Below are 23,228 nucleotides of genomic sequence, written 5' to 3' on the forward strand. Positions count from 1 at the left end.
TTAGCCAATATATTCACTATATTAGCCTATATATTCACTATATTAGCCTATATAATCATTATATTAGCCTATATATTCACTATATTAGCCTATATAATCATTATATTAGCCTATATATTCACTATATTAGCCTATATATTCACTATTTAACCTATATAATCATTATATTAGCCTATATTCACTATATTAACCTATATATTCACTATATTAGCCTATATATTTACTATATTAGCCTATATATTCACTATATTAGCCTATATATTCACTATATTAACCTATATATTCACTATATTAGCCTATATATTCACTATATTAGCCTATATATTCACTATATTAGCCTATATATTCACTATATTAGCCTATATATTCACTATATTAGCCTACATATTCACTATATTCACCTATATATTCACTATATTAGCCTATATATTCACTATATTAGCCTATATATTCACTATATTAGCCTATATATTCATTATATTCTACTGAACCTGTTAGTGATGTCTGGATTATAAATGTGTGTTTAAATAAATCATGAAAATGACCGTCACTGTGTGTAAATTATTATTTCAACAACGAATTGGAGTAAACATAATTTAATAATTATATTTATAAGTTAATGCAAAAACTGGCTGATGTGAAGTTTACATGTTTACACACAATGTGTTATTTGAGTGTTGATTTAGCAACTGAGTTTAGGATAATAGTTTTTTGTCCTTTAATATTATAGTAATGTGCAATGAAGGGCTCGATCCCTATATAGTTTACAGCATTATCTTTAAGAAACTTATAATTGAATTAATTTAAGAACAGACACCTTTAATTTGTTCAGTAAACTACTGTTTAATAAAAATAAATTTTTCTAAGCAATTTTATATTTAGTTTTCTGTCCTCTGCTGTACCGAACCGTCAGTTTTGTGAACCGTTACACCACTATGCTTTAGTGTCCACCTTTGATGCTTGACAGCTCCTTTTCACATTTATTATATTGATATATTTCATTATGTTCATCAAACAAATTTTTGTGCTCCACAAAAGAATGAAAGTCATACAGCCTTTGGAACGACATGAAAGTGAGTAAATATGGACAGGATTTTAATTTTTGGGTGAATTGATGGAGGAGAAAAAGCAACTTTAAAAAGACAAATTCAGTCAGACCACCGTGCACATTTGACAGCGATGCACGGTTTATTATTCCAGTCCTTCTGATTCCCTCCTCCCTTCATTTCATTTGGGTTAATGTTCTCGTCTCATTTCCATATGAGTCATTTTGTGGTTTGGAAACGGGTCAGTATCTGACTGTAGCTCCCACTAGAGATTGGAAATAGAGTTAGGGTAGAGACGGGTGGTCTATGGGAGTGCACACAGTAGCCTTGATGCGTCTGCGTTTAGGGTTGAACTCAGGGGTGGTTTCCACGTGTGCCTGGTTGACGTCCCGGGAGTGGATGTGATGATAGATTACAAAAGTCAAGCGAGCCTCTTTCAGGTGAATGATAGTCTCGTTTGGCCTTTTGCTGAGAGCTGAGTTTATCAAGCTTGGGTTTTCCAGACACTGCTTTCCTATAAGAAGCTTCTATTGTGCAACATGATCATTAATCTTTGACCATCTAAGAAAAAAGGTTCACTGCAGATGAGTAAAGCTTGTATTCTTTCCACATACCATTAAATGCTTGTTTCTTTTAGAGTTAGAAATATAAATGATATAATATAAATAATTAAATATATAATAATTATTAAAATATACAAACCTGATTCCAAAAAAGTTGGGACACTGTACAAATTGTGAATAAAACAGAATGCAATGATGTGGAAGTTTCAAATTTTAATATTTTATTCAGAATACAACAGATGACATATCATGTATAAACTGAGAAAATGTATAATTTTAAGCGGAAAATAAGTTGATTTAAAATGTCATGGCATCAACACATCTCAAAAAAGTTTGGACAAGGCCATGTTTACCCCTGTGTGTCATCCCCTCTTCTTTTGATAACAGTCTGCAAACATCTGGGGACTGAGGAGACAAGTTGCTCAAGTTTAGGAATAGGAATGTTGTCCCATTCTTGTCTAATAAAGGCTTCTAGTTGCTCAACTGTCTTAGGTCTTCTTTGTCACATCTTCCTCTTTATGATGCGCCAAATGTTTTCTATGGGTGAAAGATCTGGACTGCAGGCTGGCCATTTCAGTGCCGGATCCTTCTTCTGCGCAGCCATGATGTTGTAATGTGTGGTCTGGCATTGTCATGTTGGAAAATGCAAGGTCTTTCCTGAAAGAGACGACGTCTGGATGGAGCATATGTTGTTCTAGAACTTGGATATACCTTTCAGCATTGATGGTGCCTTTCCAGGTGTGTAAGCTGCCCATGCCACACACACTTATGCAACTCCAGACAATCAGAGATGCAGCTTCTGAACTGAGTGCTGAGAACAACTTGGGTTGTGCTTTTCCTCTTTAGTCCGGATGACATGGCGTCCCAGTTACCCAAAAAGAACTTAACATTTTTATTCACCTGAACACAGAACACTCTTCCACTTTGCCATAGTCCATTTTAAAATGCGCTTCTGGATCATGCTTAGCCGGCAACGGCCAATGGCACGGTGGATTGTGTTCACTGACGATGTTTTCTGGAAGTATTCCTGAGCCCATGTTGTGATCTCCATTACAGTATCATTCCTGTATGTGATGCAGTGCCAAAGATCACGGCATCCAGTATGGTTTCCCGGCCTTGACCCTTACACACAGAGATTGTTCCAGATTCTCTGAATCTTTAGATGATAGTATGCACTGTAGATGATGATAACTTCAAACTCTTTGCAATTTTTCTCTGAGAAACTCCTTTCTGATATTGCTCCACTATTGTTCGCCGCAGCATTGGGGAATTGGTGATCTTCTGCCCATCTTGACTTCTGAGAGACACTGCCACTCTGAGAGGCTCTTTTTATACCCAATCATGTTGCCAATTGACCTAATAAGTTGCAAATTGGTCCTCCGGCGGTTCCTTATATGTACATTTAACTTTTCCGGCCTCTTATTGCTGCCTGTCCCAACTTTTTTGGAATGTGTAGCTCTCATGAAATCCAAAATGAGCCAATATTTGGCACGACATTTCAAAATGTTCACTTTCAACATTTTATATGTTATCTTATATATTCTAGTGTGAATAAAATGTAAGTTTATGAGATGTGTAAATCATTGAATGTCCCAACTTTTTTGGAATCGGGTTTCTATATAAATATTTAATCTGTTTAAAATAAAGCTCTAGGATGTTCTCTTCTGTGGACCCATTATGCGATAGAGCATCACTAGGACATAATATACATTGACTTTACTTTTTTTTTGACATTTGTATTGACTTTACAAATTTATGGCAACAGGTTCCACGTAACTAGGTTATGTTGAATTTAATTAAAGGTGGGGTATGTGTCAGGGCTGGACTGGGGCTAAAATTCGGCCCTGGGAAACCCAGTCCATCCGGCCCATGAGTTACCCGGTGAATGTTTTTGCTGGGGTTAGGGCCTTAAATTGGAGTAAATAAATAAAACCAGGACAGGGACAAATATTGGTGGATATTAATGAATTTACTGCAAATGCAGATAACAAACGTAATATTGCACGATATATATATGAACAAAAGAAAATTATCTCAAACTTATGGCTCCCGTTTCTTTTACATTTCAGAAGTGCCTCATTGTTTTTTACCTTCTTACCCTCAGGCTGAGTGGTGTACTGTGGTCTAGTAAGCAGCTTTATCTGGGATGGATCACTGTCATCATTACCATGCAATCCTGGCAGGCACCGAACTCAGGCGGCTCATTCATTTACTCCCTAATTGGGGATCTAAGGTAGATACCAGCTGCGGAGATGCAGTTTTTTTTTCTTTTTTTGCTATGCATCAATAAACACTCCCTCATATAATATTGCGAGCTAACAGAAACCAGAATGGGATGCTACTTTCTGTGCCAGTAATCATTACTGTAAGTTCGGCAGAGCCTCTCCAGACTCTCCTTCCAATTGCATTCTTGTTTTGCACAGAAACGCACAGCATGATGACATTTTTTGTTGTGATGATGGAAATCATATATTCCATACTGAATCACAGCTTTAGGGTGTGTGTGTGTGTGTGTGTGTGTGTGTGTGTGTGTGTGTGTATGTGTGTGTGTGTGTGTGTGTGTGTGTGTGTGTGTGTGTGTGTGTGTGTGTGTGTGTGTGTGTGTGTGTGTGTGTGTGTGTGTGTGTATTTGGCCACCCTTATCGTGAAATTAACATTTCTCTTGTTTAACACATCATTTGCTATACAGCAAAGTAAATCATCAGAGTAAAGGGTGATTTCTATGAGCTTTTTTTAAGCTGAATTTAGGTCTTTCCAAAAAACTTGGAGACTCCAAAATGACACCTAATAACCAGGTGATATAATGAGTCCATTACATTTATTCACAAAAAGGCAGATCAAAACATCATCCTGAATGTGTGTGGAACATAGACTGCAAAACGCACCTTCACTCTCTACCGTTGTAGAAAAGCCAATCCTAGTGTAATATGGCGCTGACATCTTGGCTGATTGAAATGTGGAAATTAAAGCTAAAGTTTCAATCTCCTCCCAAGATCGCCCAAAAAAGTCGATTGGTGCCTCAGTGACCACATTGCTCAGAGAAGCTGTCAATCATGACGCCACACCCCCGTTTTTGTAGCAGCTAACTAAAACCAAACTTATATGTACGATTTTTGGATTAAAATATCCAAAAACCACTAGGATATATTTTGTTGACTTGTGTACTTGCATTATTATCCCAAATGTTTCTAAGAATGTTTGAATCCAGAGAAATAAGCAACTTTAACCAGGACATGGACCGTGTATCGCCTATAAATACACGGTTTTTAATTGTTATTATGTTAACATTTTGAAGGGAAAATGTTGGTTTGTAAATAGGCTAGGCGTAATAATCCATGGCTTCAGCCTACACCTTTTCGGTTATTCTCCTTGTTTGAAATGAATTTGCTGTACATACATTTTGTTTGATGTTTAGTAACCGAATAACCTTTCATTAATTAATTCATTAATTCAAATGTTGGGGGCGTGCATATAAATGATCCCCAATGCTTGCGACACGGTTGGCCTTATGTTGAGAAGCACTTATTTTTCTGTGGTGTTTTTGATTCACGAGATTTACATAAGATGGAGGAGGCAATGGTGTTTGAGACTCACAGTATGTGATGGCCATGTACTGAACTCTTATTATTTCACCATGGCAAGGTTAATTTAATTTTTAATTCTAGGGCACCTTTAAACATTCGCCGTATCCGGTCGGCAAAACTCCAAACACATCTTCCCTTCTTAAGAATGACTTCAGTGCCGTTCTTTGTTCTTTTCTCAGAGAAAAGCTTAACTCCAAGTTGTCCAGAGTCGCGGTCAAAGCTGATTCGAAAGACCGCCTTTCGCCAGTTTCTGTGTTTACTAGAAGCACGCAAACGCAACTCGGCCGTGATTATGTTAAGCCCCACCCACCGACTCTATACACGATGTGATTGGCCTGACTAGAGTTTGGTTTTTGCAGCTCAGAAGTGTATTGAGAGTTGCTAGACGACACTCACGGAAGATTAGATTTGCTGCCGCTATGGTACGTATAGATTTCTAGGCTAGTTAGAAGTCATGTTAGTTCTGAATATTTGAAAGATCGGAGTCATCACGCCGGAGACGGGTTTATTGATGATGACGTGTTGATTAAACAATTATTAGATAGGAATAATCGAAGGATCGGAGTCATCGCGCCAGAGACGGGTTTTTTTAGGATGGCCTGTTGGTGAGGCAAATTTAAGACACCAATTGACTCGCTCTCAGCAGACACTTTAGGAAGTATTGGTCATGTGCTTTCCTGTAGCTCAACCAGTAGAGCGTGGCTCTAGCAACGTCAAAGTCATGGGTTCGATTGCCAGGGAAAGCAAAAACTGACAATGATGTAAAAATGTGTACATTGAGTGTAAATGTAAATGTCTGGGCGCAGGTCCACCATCTGATCTGGATCCGGCCCGGATCTGGCTGACTGCAGTAAAACTCAGGATAAACAGAGACTAACATTTTAAAACACAAGTGTGTGTGTGTGTGTGTGTGTGTGTGTGTGTGTGTGTGTGTGTGTGTGTGTGTGTGTGTGTGTGTGTGTGTGTGTGTGTGTGTGTGTGTGTACTTTTGTTTTGTTTTGTTTTGTTTTGTTTTGTTTTGTTTTGTTTTAGACCAGTACTGCTGTATGGTTGTGGTAACCACTTCAAACAGGTGTCACTGACGCATATGGGACATTCTGTCCCCGTTTAAACCTCGGAAACGGTAATTGTTCCCAGAACATTAGGGAATAACTGTGTGTCAGTGCGTGCAAGGAAGAGGGGAAAGTTGGAATCAGCTCTCAATATTAGGCTTTGGCTACACTCATGTCTCTCTCTCTCTCTCTCTCTCTCTCTCTCTCTCTCTCTCTCTCTCTCTCTCTCTCTCTCTCTCTCTCTCTCTCTCTCTCTCTCTTCTCTTCCTGCACTTCTCTCTGGCCTGTGTGGAATAAATTATGTTCAGCTTTGGTATGGGTTACCCAGTCCTGATGAATCATAAGCTTGTGATTTCAAAATGTAAAAATATCACAAAGAGCCGCATTGTTTCAGACGATAACCCTCACTTCGCTGACAGCAGTTTGTTTTCTTTATTCTGTCTATTATTTCTCCTCCATGTAGTAAATCAGTGCTAGTGAATGGAAATCAATTTAGAAGTCACATGTTGTTAAACCTATGAAAATGTCATATTATTTCACTCAGATTTATGATAACTGTAAATCATTTTGTACAAATGCCTGAATGTTAAATAATCAGTTAACCAGTGTATCGTGTCCTTTACAATATAGGTAATCGCGAGGGTAGTAACCCGAGAAAAAACCCATAGTCTCTTTATCACTTGGTAATGTGACGGGTAGAGCTGTGCAATATATCGAAATTATTGAAATATCGCAATATGCATATCGCAATGGCAGGCAATATCTGAATGATTTTAATAGGCTACTTCAGCAGTGTGAAAAGTGGATGTTTTAGGTCTCATATAGCAGAGAATAGACTGGGCACACGACTGTTACTTATGCGACTTGCTTGACGTTAAAAAGAGTTATTAAACGCAATAATTTGCCAAAACACAATAATTTGCAGTCTCGCGCTGTCTGACACACACACACACACCGAAAAGTGAATGATTTGTAACATAAATGTTTGATAAAAAACTGCTGGTGACTTTCAGATGCTTTCTTTTCCCAGAAAGAATGTGAAACACAAAATGTTTCATTCTCAGTTTTTAAATATTTTTTTATATAATTGAAATAGATTTTACACGCTAATAGCAATATCATATCGCATATCGAATATCGCATTATTTAACAAGATATTGCATATCACATTTTTCTTCAATATCGCACAGCCCTAGTGACGGGGATGCCAGGCCGGCCGGGATGGAAAATCCATCTGGATGCTTGTTTGATCCAGGATGACGTAAATCTAGTTTTTTTAATGCCCAATTGAATGAAGTGAACAACCTGCTGCACCTTTTGGGGTGTACAGACACAACCCAGCTTAGCATTCCCGTCCCAGCCCGTTTCTGTCATTATGGGATACTTGAAAGCAGGGATGATCCCGAATTTGCTGCATCATGGCTCTCTGCTCTGAGAACCTTTGATATTACTCACTGACCGGATAGATGCGTCTCTGGAGGGACGTAGTTTTAGTTTCCCAGATTTTATTGACAGAAGTTCATATTTGTTTAAAGATGGCTTTGTTTAGATCTTGAAATGCAATGCTTTGGGAATGTTTTTTATCAACATGATGCTGAAGTGATGTTGAATCACATGTTTAGATGCACTGATCATTCAGATTTCGATATAAATTATTTAGTTTGTGGAAAGTGTCAAATAAGAGCAAGAAAGAAAACCATGCAATATTTATTTTACCCTGTGCTGCTAATTTCTTTTATCCTCGTGTCTTTGTTACACACTCTTAGAAGAAAAGTTTCTATCGGCGCTACGTATTTGGATCTCCTAAAAGGTTCACTGCAAAAAATGCTTTTTAGTATTTTTGTCTTGCTTCTAGTCCAAACATCTAAAAAATCTTAAAACAAGAAGCATTTACTAGACAAGCAAAAGTAATTGTCTTGTTTTGGGAAAAAATTACTAAAAATTAAAAAATCCCAGTCTTTGCATAAAATAAGCTAAATAATCTGCCAGTCGGTTTCAGTAAAATAATCTTAAAACAACATTACTTTTCTCACCCCATTGGCAGATTATTTAGCTTATTTTAAGCAAAAACTCTTAATTATGAGTTATTTTTCCCCAAAACAGGACAATTACTTTTGCTTGTCTAGTAAATACTTCCTGTTTTAAGAACTTTTAGATGTTTAGAAACAAGAAACAAGACAAAAATACTAAGTAACAAAAGCATTTTTTGCAGTGCTCTGTCAGTATTTCTTGTCATTAAATGACCTTTTTAGCATAAAAGGCTCTTTGGAGTATACTCAAGCCCAAATACCTTTTTATGCTAAATTACATAAGAGGTCTTTTTACCATTAAAACATCCTGCAAATTTCACAGAATAAAACATCCTCCTCATTATAAACAAAGTACTTATTTAATCAAGCTCCAAAAACGTCGTGTTCTGATATTGCGGGATCTGTGACGACACAGGCAAATTCATTTTCATATGCCCGCATACAGAGCAAGACATTGACAAAAACTTAGACATCATACATTACTGAATGTAAGTGTCGCATCGAAAGTAAGGAATAATTGATGGTGTCCCCAGATTGCGTCAGAGGATTTTATGTTTATTCGGAGCATTTTGTTTTGTAAACGAGGCGCATTGACATGTAGAGTTTGCAAAGCAACGTTTGTTGAAAGATGGAGCAGCGACTGTATTGGATCTGACAGCAGATGCAACACAAACCATAATAAATGATTTCATAATGATTTGTCTGTATATGACAGTTTTGTATGGATAATGCTTTCATAACTCTTACTCACATGCAATAGCGAGGGGCTGTTGATGCTGTTTCCTATGGCGTTAGCCAATCATAACATATAATGACAAGCCTTAAAGAAGCCGCCCTTTGAAAACAAATCATGTCAGATTGAAGGTTAAAATAAAAAAAAATGCATATACTATCTATCTATCTATCTATCTATCTATCTATCTATCTATCTATCTATCTATCTATCTATCTATCTATCTATCTATCTATCTATCTATCTATCTATCTATCTATCTATCTATCTATCTATCTATCTATCTATCTATCTATCTATCTATCTATATATATATACATACACACACTTATAAAAACACTTTTTTTCAAGGAACATACTAAAATAAAATAAAAAAATCCATGCCATGGCTCCTTTCAAACTTTCTCAACAACAAAAAAGTGTATGTTTACACACACACACACACGCACGCACTTGTCGCACACACACGTCGCGCGCACACACACACACACACACACACACACACACACACACACACACACACACACACACACACACACACACACACACACACACACACACACACACACACACACACACACACACACACACACTATGGGCACTTTTTTTTTTTTAAATAAGCTCCCCAAAAAAGCTAAAAATGGCTAAACACTAATCTTTTAACTGTCCTTTTTTTTACATTCTCTTTATTGTTTTTTTAATATTGGCACAATAAACATTCCAACAAAATTCACTTTTCTGATACAGTATGCGATAATATTATATAATAATAATATCCTTCCATATGTAAATGATTTATATTTGAACACAGGTAATGAGAAGGAGAAAAAAAGAAAAGAAAAAAGGGAGAAAATAGTGGGGTTAGGGTTTAATTAGGGTTTTATTAAAAAAAATTTATAAAAGGTTTCCATACTGCATACAAATTATAATCTTGTTTTTTAAAGAAAATGTAATCTTTTCAAGTCGAAGGTGCACATAACATCTTTTATCAGGACAGAGCAGTTTCTTCTTTTCTTCCAATTAAGCAAATTCATTCTACGTGCTAAGAGTGTAATAACTCCAAATACAATACGTCGACTTTTAGAGAGCTTCACATTGTCAATACTGCCACCAAAAATAGCCAAAACTGCGTCTAGTGGTTTTCCCAATACCTTTGACCATAATTAAAATACTGAAATCCAATAATAATGAATATTAGGACTTTTAACTGTCTTAACTATAACGTATTGTTTAAGGATTTAGCTTAATGTAAGCAAATGCACTACTCAAAAGCCTTTGCTGTCTCAGATAAACATCACAGACATAATGAAGTTTTTGGCAGAATATGGGAAGTTATGAACAGGGAAGAGTGATGAATAACTATGAAGCACTAGTTGCATGGTGATGCTCGAGAGCGGTGCCTTTGAAAATATGGTGAGAAATATAATAATAAATGCATCACTACCACTGTGTAGTATGGAGGAAGAGTGTCATAGTGTGTGGAGGCTTTTAAGCTGCTGGTATTGGTGAGCTGCTTCACTGTGAAAAGTCATTTAATGCTTTGGAGTGCAGCAGAATATTGCAGGATGGCTTGCTTCCCGCAAGTGAAAAGATGCTATCAAAAGAGGAATGATCAGATGTTATTTTTCAACAAGGCAAAGTTCCTGCCCTGACAACCGAGAAGTGGCTTGAGAACCAGTCCAGAATTGAACCCTATAGTGAATTTTTGGTATTACATAAAATAAAAAATAAAGATTAATACACCGATCAGGCATACCACTATGACCACCTTCCTAATATTGTGTTGCTGCCAAAACAGCCCTGACCCGTCGAGGCATGGACTCCTCTAGACCCCTGAAGGTGTGCTGTGGTATCTGGCACCAAGATGTTAGCAGCAGATCCTTTAAGTCCTGTAAGTTGCGAGGTGGGGCCTCCATGGATCGGACTTGTTTGTTCAGCTCATCCCACAGATGCTCGATTGGATTGAGATCTGGGGAATTTGGAGGCCGAGTCGATGCCTCAAACTGGTTGTTGTGCTCCTCAAACCATTCCTGAACCATTTGTGCTTTGTGTCAGGAGCATTATCCTGCTGGAAGAGCCACAGCCACCAGAATACCGTTTCCATGAAAGGCTGAACATGGTCTCAGCAATGCTTAGGTAGGTGGAGCGTGTCAAAGTAACATCCACATGGATGGAGGACCCAAGGTTTCCCAGGAGAACATTGACCAAAGCATCACACTGCCTCCGCCGGCTCGCCTTCTTCCCATAGTGCATCCTGGGGCCATGTGTTCCCCAGGTAAGCCACACACACACCCGGCCATCCACGTGATGTAAAAGAACACGTGATTCCTCAGACCAGGCCACCTTCTTCCATTCCTCTGTGGTTCAGTTCTGATGCTCACGTGCCACTGTTGGTGCTTTCGGCGGGGTCAGGGGTCAGCATGGGCACCCTGACTGGTCTGTGGCTGTGCCGCCCCATACGCAACAAACTGAGCTGCTCTGTGTATTCTGACAGCTTTCTATCAGAACCAGCATTAACTTCTGGAGCAGTTTGAGCTCCAGTATCTCGTCTGTTTGATCGGACCACACGGGCCAGCCTTCGCTCCCCACGTGCATCAATGAGCCTTGGCCGCCCATGACCCTGTGGCCGGTTCTCCGCTGTTCCTTCCTTGGAGCACTTTTGATAGATAATGACCACTGCAGACCGGGAACAGCCCACAAGAGCTGCAGTTTTGGAGATGCTCTGACCCAGTCGTCTAGCCATTACAATTTGGCCCTTGCCAAACTCGCTCAAATCCTTACGCTTGCCCATTTTTCCTGCTTCTACATCAACTTTGAGGACAAAATGTTCACTTGCTGCCTAATATAAAGTATTATATATATAAAGTATTTGCTTGTTCCTATCTCGCTCTCTCCGATCTTTCTGTATAGATAGATATATGTGCATATATAAAGTCTGCATGAACTGTATACATAAATCCAGAGAAACTGATTAATACTACGAAATGGCTACCTCAAAACTGCCATTAGTCAACCTTCTTAAATATACATCTGTTTATACAAAGCCATATAACTCAGCACCTGTAAGGTCTCCATACGCATATAATCAACAATTAACTGATTATTTACATCATCAGGATTATGAAATTTAAGCGGCCCAAGCAGGGATTGTATTGAAAGGGGATAATCTTTAATGACTCCTCATTTTGAGCACTGAAAAGTATGTTTGACATAATTTGCATAATGTACTGTATGCCTGGGCAAGTGCACTACACCCAGACTAAAAGCATTATCAGTGGGATCAGGGAGGAAAGAGGGTGTTTTCAAATGCATGTCTCTGGTGACTCATATCACTGAATCTCTTTTTCTAAGGTACACTGATGATGAGCAAGATTTTCTCTCAACATCTTACCATTTTCTGCAAAATAACCCTTCATCTTATAGCTTGAAGAAAAAAGAGATGATTCGTGTGCAGGGCTGTCATTTATATCATGGTGCTTGTGTGCAACTACAACCAACAAGTTCAGACTACTTTTAGCTCCATCCAGTTTTGCTTGTGTACAGAACTAACTGGATTTGGCGTTTAATTTTCTCAAACGTTGTTGTATTGTGTTGCCTGAGAAAATTGCTCTAGAGAAAAAGATAGTTTGGGTGTGGAAATGGTAGTGGCATCAAACTGCTGCAGAGAAACTGGTTGAGTTACTGTTGCCGAGGGTGCAATCTTGATGAGTTTTGGAGGGGTGTAACCTCAGTGACTCAGATGTGAAGTATGTTCTCATTCAAGGTGAATGAGTCACCGCGTAACAAGAATACTACTCCTTAAGTGAGCGCAAATCCTACTCTCCCATGCTTCATTCTAACATGAAGTTGAAAAGGGAAAACTAATTATTTATGAAGGAGCTTTTGGCCAAAATATTCCAGCATGGATTTTTATATATATGTAACGTTTGATCTGCTGGCACATTCTGCCTAAACAAATAGAGTGTGTATAACTCAGCCGTGAAGCTGAAATGATTATATACTGAACATGCATGTGCAGCTGCACGAGTGATGAAACTATCAGAGCAGTAAATAGTAAGGCATGCGTTCAGGTATGATTCTTGGTGACAGCACTACTAAAGTAGAGAGACTGAAATAGTGTTTTCTTTTAAAACACTCCAATAATATTTATTTTATTTACAACTTCGACTTTTGGCATTAAACATAACATAACATAACATAACACATAACATAACATAACATAACATAACATAACATAACATAACATAACATAACATAACATAACATAACATAACACAACATAACATAACATATAACATATAACATAACATAACATATAACATATAAAATAACACATAACATAACATAACACAACATAACATAACATAACATAACATATAACATATAACATATAACATAACACAACATAACATAACATAACATATAACATAACACAACATAACATATAACATATAAAATAACACATAACATAACATATAACATAACATATAAAAATAACATAACATATAACATCACATATAACATATCATATAACATATGACATAACATATAACATAACATATAATATAACATAACAACATATAACATTATATAACATAACATATTATATAACATAACATAACATATAACAACATAGCACAACATATAACATAACATATGATATAACATATAACATAACATAAAACATATAACAACACAACACAACACAACATAACACAACATAACATAACATATAACATAACACAACACAACACAACATAACATAACATCACATATAACATAACATCACATATAACATATAACATAACATATTATATAACATAACACAACACAACATAACATAACATAACATCACATATAACATAACATCACATATAACATATAACATAACATATTATATAACATAACACAACACAACACAACACAACACAACATAACATAACATAACATAACATAACATAACATAACATAACATAACATAACATAACAACATAACATAACATAACATAACATATAACATAACATAACATAACATATAACATAACATAACATAACATAACATAACATAACATAACATAACATAACATAACACATAACATATAACATAACACAACATAACATAACATAACATAACATATAACATATAACATATAACATAACACAACATAACATATAACATATAAAATAACACATAACATAACATATAACATAACATATAAAAATAACATAACATATAACATCACATATAAAATATCATATAACATATGACATAACATATAACATAACATATAATATAACATAACAACATATAACATTATATAACATAACATATTATATAACATAACATAACATATAACAACATAGCACAACATATAACATAACATATGATATAACATATAACATAACATAAAACATATAACATAACACAACACAACATAACATAACATAACATATAACATATAACATATAACATAACATAACACAACACAACACAACACAACACAACATAACATAACATAACATAACACAACATAACATCACATATAACATAACATAACATCACATATAACATAACACAACACAACATAACATAACATAACATAACATAACATAACATAACATATTATATAACATAACATCACATATAACATATTATATAACATAACACAACACAACACAACATAACATAACATATAACATAACATAACATAACATAACATATAACATAACATATAACATAACATAACATATAACATAACATAACATATAACATAACATAACATAACATAACATAACATAACATAACATAACATAGCATAACATATAACATATAACATATAACATAACATAACATAACATATAACATATAACATATAACATAACACAACATAACATATAACATATAAAATAACACCTAACATAACATATAACATAACATATAAAAATAACATAACATATAACATCACATATAACATATCATATAACATAACAACATATAACATTATATAACATAACATATTATATAACATAACATAACATATAACAACATAGCACAACATATAACATAACATGATATAACATATAACATAACATAAAACATAAAACATATAACATAACACAACATAACATATAACATATAACATATAACATATAACATAACACAACACAACATAACATAACACAACACAACACAACACAACACAACACAACACAACACAACATAACATAACATAACATAACATAACATAACATAACATAACATCACATATAACATAACATAACATATTATATAACATAACACAACACAACACAACACAACATAACATAACATAACATAACATAACATAACATAACATAACATAACATAACATAACATAACATCACATATAACATAACATCACATATAACATATAACATAACATATTATATAACATAACACAACACAACACAACATAACATAACATAACATAACATAACATATAACATAACATAACATAACATATAACATAACATATAACATAACATATAACATAACATAACATAACATATAACATAACATAACATAACATAACATAACATAACATAACATATAACATAACACAACATAACATAACATATAACATATGACATATAACATAACACAACATAACATATAACATATAAAATAACACATAACATAACATATAACATAACATATAAAAATAACATAACATATAACATCACATATAACATATCATATAACATATGACATAACATATAACATAACATATAATATAACATAACAACATATAACATTATATAACATAACATATTATATAACATAACATATAACAACATAGCACAACATATAACATAACATATGATATAACATATAACATAACATAACATAAAACATATAACATAACACAACACAACATAACATATAACATATAACATAACATAACACAACACAACACAACATAACATAACATAACATAACATAACATAACATAACATAACATCACATATAGCATAACATCACATATAACATAACATAACATATTATATAACATAACACAACACAACACAACACAACATAACATAACATCACATATAACATAACATCACATATAACATATAACATAACATATTATATAACATAACACAACACAACACAACACAACACAACACAACACAACATAACATAACACAACATAACATAACATATAACATAACATAACACAGTTATAGTTAAACCAAAAGTTTACCCAACTATGAGGACTTCCACTTCTAAAAGAAAAATCTAGTCTTTTAGCGGATACTTGCTCTTATTGCATAGATAAATCATGGCTGACTGTAAACCCGAATAAGTTGGCCCTAACTCAAATAAAAAAAGTTAAAAAAGAAAATGTAAAGTTTAATTAAGCAGAACTTGCAGATTTTTATTTGTAATCATACATTTTAATTGCTCTTAACTTGAAATATTTGAATAAGCTAATTCATACGTTTAACTTAAAAATATCATGATCTCACATTTTTAGCAGTGAAAACTTGCCTAGCTTTAGCTTAATCAATAAATGCCACCTTGCTAATCGCTTTGATAGAGTAGAATAGCACTCGCTGAGTGAGGACAGAACACATTTAACATAAACATTAAATATCGCAGGAAAACAAAAACAAAATGTAACACTTAAGTTTGGCATTTACTGGCCTTTTGAGTGTCATGTAAAGCATGCTGGGAAATAGAAATCCCAGCCCAGTTTCGGTCAAATGGAACATTTTACGAAATAAGTTCAATTCTGTAATGTGTCAGTTCTGAGAACTCAAAAAAATCTATATACTTATAAAAGTTCATTTAATTTAACTTTTTTATTTTATTTATTTGAGTTAGCTCTACTCAAACCAGTTTGTTATTTTGAGCGTTAGGTTTACGGTGAATAGCACATTTCTAAAATGGCAATTTACATGAAAACTTTTGCTTGGAAAGCTGGTGAGAGCAGCATAAATGAAAATGTGGGTACATGGTAACTAAATAATGCATCAACTGGGCAAAAATCATTCTGATTCACATAATCCAGAGGGCACAAGTTATGCCGCTCATATAATACTGCACAATGACTCACAAAGGAAGGAACAAACAATGAACCATGAAGTATGACTCCCCTCCATTCCACGGCATGAATTCAACCAGCAAATACATGCAAACAACAATCTCTAGATTATCATGAAAATAAGAAGCAGTGCTAGTTCTGATTTCACCATGGGCTCAGGCAAATTATAAATCCTTACATGAATTTGATTATGTGAATATGTGTCTCTGCGTGTGCGAGAGCTCAGACAGCGGCCGTTATTGATGTGAAGAGGAGTGTCGTTTTCAGCGATGTGAGACTTGCCTTTCTTAAGTCTGCCTGACAAACGTTATTAATCATTCTCTGCATTTAAACCCTATTGTCCTTAGCATGTGAAACAGTTGGAGGCTGTTAGATGTCAGCCACTGTGGCACCTTTAAATAGTCAAGACTTTACTAGAATAATTAGGAGGATATGCACTGGCTGAATGAATACGTTTTATGTGCTGTCTCTGCTCTGGAGTTTAGGCGCCTGCGTGGCTTCCTCCCCCTCATACTGGCTATGGCTGATTTTGTAGATTTAATGAACGAGCGGTAATATTATTTAATTTCCATACGCATACAATATCCACATCAGAGCCATATTAAATGAAAGAAAAATGTGAACAAATGAAAGCAAACAGTGTTCCTGTCAGTTTATTCAAGCACTTAAATTGGCTTTATATTATAAGATGTAGAATTTATTCTGCTTTTGCGTCATTAGAGGTGCTGTGGATGTTGTTTCATGCAAATGTGCTATTAAAGGAAAAGAAAATAGGCTGTACTGTCTGAAGTTCTGCAGTTTGTGTGGTTTAGATTATTATTGTTTTTACATTATTTATTTATTTTAACTTTGAATTATTCTATCGGTTCTTTAGAAACAGCGGTTGAGTTCTTTTAGCCAAGCAGTTGGGTTGTTTTAGCCCAGTGATTGGGTTGTTTTAGCCCAGAGGTTGGGTTGTTTTAGCTCAGCGGTTGGGTTGTTTTAGGCCAGTGATTGGGTTGTTTTAGGCCAACGGTTGGGTTGTTTTAGCCCAGCAGTTGGGTTGGTTTAGCCCAGTGATTGGGTTGTTCTAGCCCAGCAGTTGGGTTGGTTAAGCCTAGGGATTGGGTTGTTTTAGCCCAGAGGTCGGGTTGTTTTAGCTCTGCGGTTGGGTTGTTTTAGCCCAGTGATTGGGTTGTTTTAGCCCAACGGCTGGGTTGTTCTAGCCCAGTGGTTGGGTTGTTTTAGCCCAGTGGTTTGGTTGGTTTAGCCTAGGGATTGGGTTGTTTTAGCCCAGAGATTGGGTTGTTTTAGCCAAGCATTTGGGTTGGTTTAGCCCAGGGATTGGGTTGTTTTAGCCCAACGATTAGGTTGTTTTAGCCCAGTGGTTGGGTTCTTTTAGCCTAGAGGTTGGGTTCTTTTAGCCCATTGCTTGGGTTATTTTAGCCCAGAGATTGGGTTGTTTTAGCCCAGCATTTGGGTTGTTTTAGCCCAGTGATTGGGTTGTTTTAGCCCAACGATTAGGTTGTTTTAGCCCAGTGGTTGGGTTCTTTTAGCCCATTGCTTGGGTTATTTTAGCCCAGGGATTGGGAAGTTTTAGCCCAGCATTTGGGTTGGTTTATCCCAGTGATTGGGTTGTTTTAGCCCAACGATTAGGTTCTTTTAGTCCAGTGGTTGGGTTCTTTTAGCCTAGAGGTTGGGTTGTTTTAGCCCAGTGCTTGGGTTATTTTAGCCCAGCATTTGGGTTGTTTTAGCCCAGTGATTGGGTTGTTTTAGCCCAACGATTAGGTTCTTTTAGTCCAGTGGTTGGGTTCTTTTAGCCTAGAGGTTGGGTTGTTTTAGCCCAGTGCTTGGGTTATTTTAGCCCAGGGATTGGAATGTTTTAGCTTAGCAGTTGGGTTGTTTTAGCCCAGAGGTTGGGTTAAATGTTTGCACAACATGCTGGGTAATTTTATTTAACACATCTATTGTTTAATAAAATTACTGTATGTTTGGCTTAAAATGAACCCAAAATATGTTGTAGATTAAAAATCAGACACATAATTACTAGGCAACAATAATAATCAAAAGGTGAACATTTATTAATAAGCAATTTATTACTCATTAAACTTATGAATAATGTTAATTTATTAAACATATTAATACATGTTCATTTCCAACATATAGTCATTTTTAAACAATAGCTGAGTTAAATAAACTACCCAGCAAGTTGTGTATTTAACCCAACTTCTAAGTTAAAACAATCCAATCGCTTAGTTTGTCCATTTTGAACCCAACTTGGGTTGTTTTTAACCCAGCATTTTTTAGAGTGGATCAAAATATATAATTTAAATGAGCCCAGAAAAGTCAACTGCAGCATTAGAAGGTACTCTCCTCGAGCAAACAGGTCAAATGTTGGCTTAACCTCCGCTGAGTTTCCTGAATTTACTGCTCCTCCGAGTTTAATGATTCAGAACAGCACGAAAGTTGCTTTTATTTCATTCTGCTCCTGCAAGAGAAGCTGTTTTGGAAATGTGTTTGGCTTGTTTTTGAGATATAAATTAAATTAATTTGATTTCTTGGAAGATGATTCAGAAAAAGGGACTCTTAAAGCATCTGTTTATAATAGAAAGAATAAAGATGGCCAATCTGCAGTACTCGTCCCTGTTCTCATTTCTCAGGTAAACTCAGGCCATAACCAAAACCTCATTTAAGAAAGGCTGTTTTGTTGGATGTCTTTTCAAATATAATTATGTGATAATCAGATGTTAACACAAGACAGCCGAGTGCTCTTTACCCTCTTAGTTTCATTAGATAAAAATAGCAGATAAAAATTATTAATAAATCATATTTGTTGTTTGCCTTTACTTTCAGTTTTAATCAAGATCTATAACATAAATCACACATGCACGCACGCACACGCACACACACACACACACACACACACACACACACACACACACACACACACACACACACACACACACACACACACACACACACACACACATGTTGGTCTATGTGGTTTACAGGGACTCTCCATAGGCGTAATGGTTTTTATACTGTACAAACCGTATTTTCTATCCCCTTACACTGCCCCTGCCCCTAAACCTACCCATCACAGGAAACATTCTGCATTTTTACTTTCTCAAAAAAACATCATTTAGTATGTTTTTAAGGCCATTTGAATTATGAGGACATTTGATATGTCCTCATAAACCACATTTATAGAGTAATACCAGTGTAATACCCATGTAGTTATACAAATTTGTGTCCTCATAAACCACATAAACAGGCTCACACACACACACGCACGCACGCACGCACACACACACGGCCCCTAAACCTACCCATCACAAGAAACATTCAGCATTTGTACATTTTCAACAAAAAAAAATTGTATGTTTATAGATCCATTTACCTTGTGGACACACACACACATATTCAGACACATTTTTAACGACTAAGTCAATCCCTTCCCTAAACCTACCCATTTGTGTATTATAAAACACAGGATATAACAGGCAGATACGACTGCAGGCACAATTTATTCAGAAACTACAAATATCCCAAGTGTTCTGAGGCCAAACGATTGATTTGTGTGAAGAAAATACCCAAAAGCGATCAGTAACGTCGAGTCCATCCACCAAAGATTAATAATAAATTTCAAATATTGCCGCCGGAAGAAACATCACGTCAGCTTTGACAGCATTGGCTCTCGTGTGTCTCGTAAACGATCGCGTCATTCAACTTGTATGTATCATTTGAATTAGAAATATGAATGAACGAGTGCGTGTGTGTGTGTGTGTGTGTGTTCTGTTCGCAAAGGAGCGCGATCATCATTTCAACGACTAAAACATTAAGATTATCTCTGTTCTTCACATGAAGATATCGTATGACTTCAGAAGACCTGGAATGCAACATGAGTTAATACTTCGATACAGTTTTTTGGTCAGTTGTTGCAATAAATACCTGTGACTGTACATTTATTTGCCTGTTATGTGTTTTATATTGTTGAGAGTGGGTAGGTTTAGGGTAGGAGTGGAGTTAGTTGCTCCAAAATATAAAATTAGGCTATAAATATTCATTCTGTGAGATCAGGTTGGCGCGTGTATGTTTACGCGAAGTAATAATGTCATCTTTCGCATCTGGAATGGAGAAAAAATATTACCACTTAGCGCCTCCGGTGGACGTTTCACCCAAAAAGTGCAGGTAAACGTACCTGGAGGTACATATTTCGGGTGTTGCAAAATGTAGGCAGAGTAACGTATTTCCAATGAGCCTGGGTTGCAAAATTCGGAACATAACTTGGTTAGATTACTGGCTTTGATTTTCTTGCAGATTTAGAGTCCAAAATGTTTTGTAACATGTATATTTAATATAAAATATCAATAATTATATGTGTACATTTTCATAAACTTTTTTTCATAACTTTTTTTAACATTCACTTTCTTAATTTATTTCACATTTACAATAATCTGCCAGATGTCGTCTTTAAAACAAGACCAATCTTAAGTCTATATTTCCAAGTAACCATTTAAGTGTTCATATATAGAGGGGGTGACACTTAAGGGGTTAATTTAAATGAACAGAAACAAGGAAGTCTGCTGTAATTATTATATTAGCGAAAACAGTGGAGGGCTGCAGGGCTATTTATCATCTCAGCAAGTCATTTATTGCATTATTTATTTGCGTCTTCTCTTGTGATTATGCCTTTGTTCTGTAATAAATGTCCTCTCAGTGAGTAACAGAGACAATATCTCGCTGCCTGGGCCGTGCCCTAGCACAGTTTTTCTTCTTTTACTGCACACGACCCGTATCCCGAAGCCATGGATGTTTTTGCTGGAACTGATGGCTCTTCTGAAAAGGTAGTCAGGCTCAGTTTGAGATGAATGGAAGAACATCTCTCCAGCTTTGAGAGGAAAGCCACTCCTGAAGTAAACCTGCTCTCCATTCAGCGTTGAATTTGGCCTCGGCTGCTTTGTCACATCTTTTAAAGCATTGTTTAATTTCACGACTCAAAAACTTTCAGCTGGCAAGGAAATGCGAAATTTGCTGCAGACTACTATAATTACTCGACTCTTACAGATGCTTGGCAATGAGCGTGAGATTTGCTTTTGTGGAGTAGCACACAAGGTTAACTCCTGACAAAGATTGAAGGCCATTTTATCCATCTTTTTTTAAAAGAAGTGTCATAAAGGAAGAGAAGCAGAGAATGGTCCATCCCCCATTCTCAGGCAGTTGTCCGTGTCTGACGAGCGTGTTTGTGCTAGACTGAGCGGCTGCACTTTAAGTGTCTCTTGGCAGACACACAGCAAATACCTGCGCCAGGTGGATCGCGATCCCAAAGCTCACACATACCCGCGCGGCTCAGGTGCGACTTAAAGTCCTAGTGTTCCTAAAACAGGCACTGTGGTGCACACTTTAAACCTAAAACTTTCAAGATTTTAAAACTACTTCAAACGTTTCACTTCTCAAGCCAACACCATTATGATGAGCTTCTTTTATCATCGCTGTCAGTAACACTAGTTTGTACACTCGAAAAAAAATCCAAAAAAATATACCAAAATGTACTGTATTAATTTTACAGTATTTATTTTTATTTTCCTGTATGAGTTCACTGTGTGATCTCGGCTATATTTAGATGTATTTTTGTCCATAGAAATGCATTGGTTTATGTACAATGACTGACAGATGTTTTTAATGCGCTACGCATAGACCCAATTCATTTTAATTTTATAATGACATTTGTAATGATTTTCATTATTGATGGACAAGACGAGACAAAGCAAATACTAATACAATCCATCTATACCGGGTTATGCATATTTTTGTCTCAAAATAATAAAAAATTATTTGATAAATGCATGGCATATATCACTTTATTCTATAAAACCTTTAAAATTATCAAACAAAATTAAAAACGAAAGAATATGGCCTCATTTCAGGTTTGAAACATTTCATTTAAACACACACGCACGCACGCACGCGCGCACACACACACACACAGACATATATATATATATATATATATATATATATATATATATATATATATATATATATATATATATATATATATATATATATATATATATATATATATATATATATATATGATTTTTGTTTGTTATTTTTTCCCCCCTTTGTTGCACTTTGAGATTCTTCTGAA

General features: G+C 35.5%; 1 long non-coding RNA gene across 1 annotated transcript in view; it reads left to right on the plus strand.

The window, feature by feature from the left end:
• The window catches only part of LOC137089922 (uncharacterized), a 125,208-nt gene that overhangs the window by 63,579 nt on the left and 38,401 nt on the right, over positions 1–23,228 (plus strand). Inside the window, exon 3 of the long non-coding RNA XR_010907797.1 lies at positions 3,714–3,842. This is a non-coding gene — a long non-coding RNA (uncharacterized lncRNA). The remainder of the gene's footprint in view (positions 1–3,713; positions 3,843–23,228) is intronic.

Source organism: Pseudorasbora parva, chromosome 9, assembly GCF_024679245.1.
Source record: "Pseudorasbora parva isolate DD20220531a chromosome 9, ASM2467924v1, whole genome shotgun sequence".
Classification (NCBI taxonomy): Eukaryota; Metazoa; Chordata; class Actinopteri; order Cypriniformes; family Gobionidae; genus Pseudorasbora; species Pseudorasbora parva.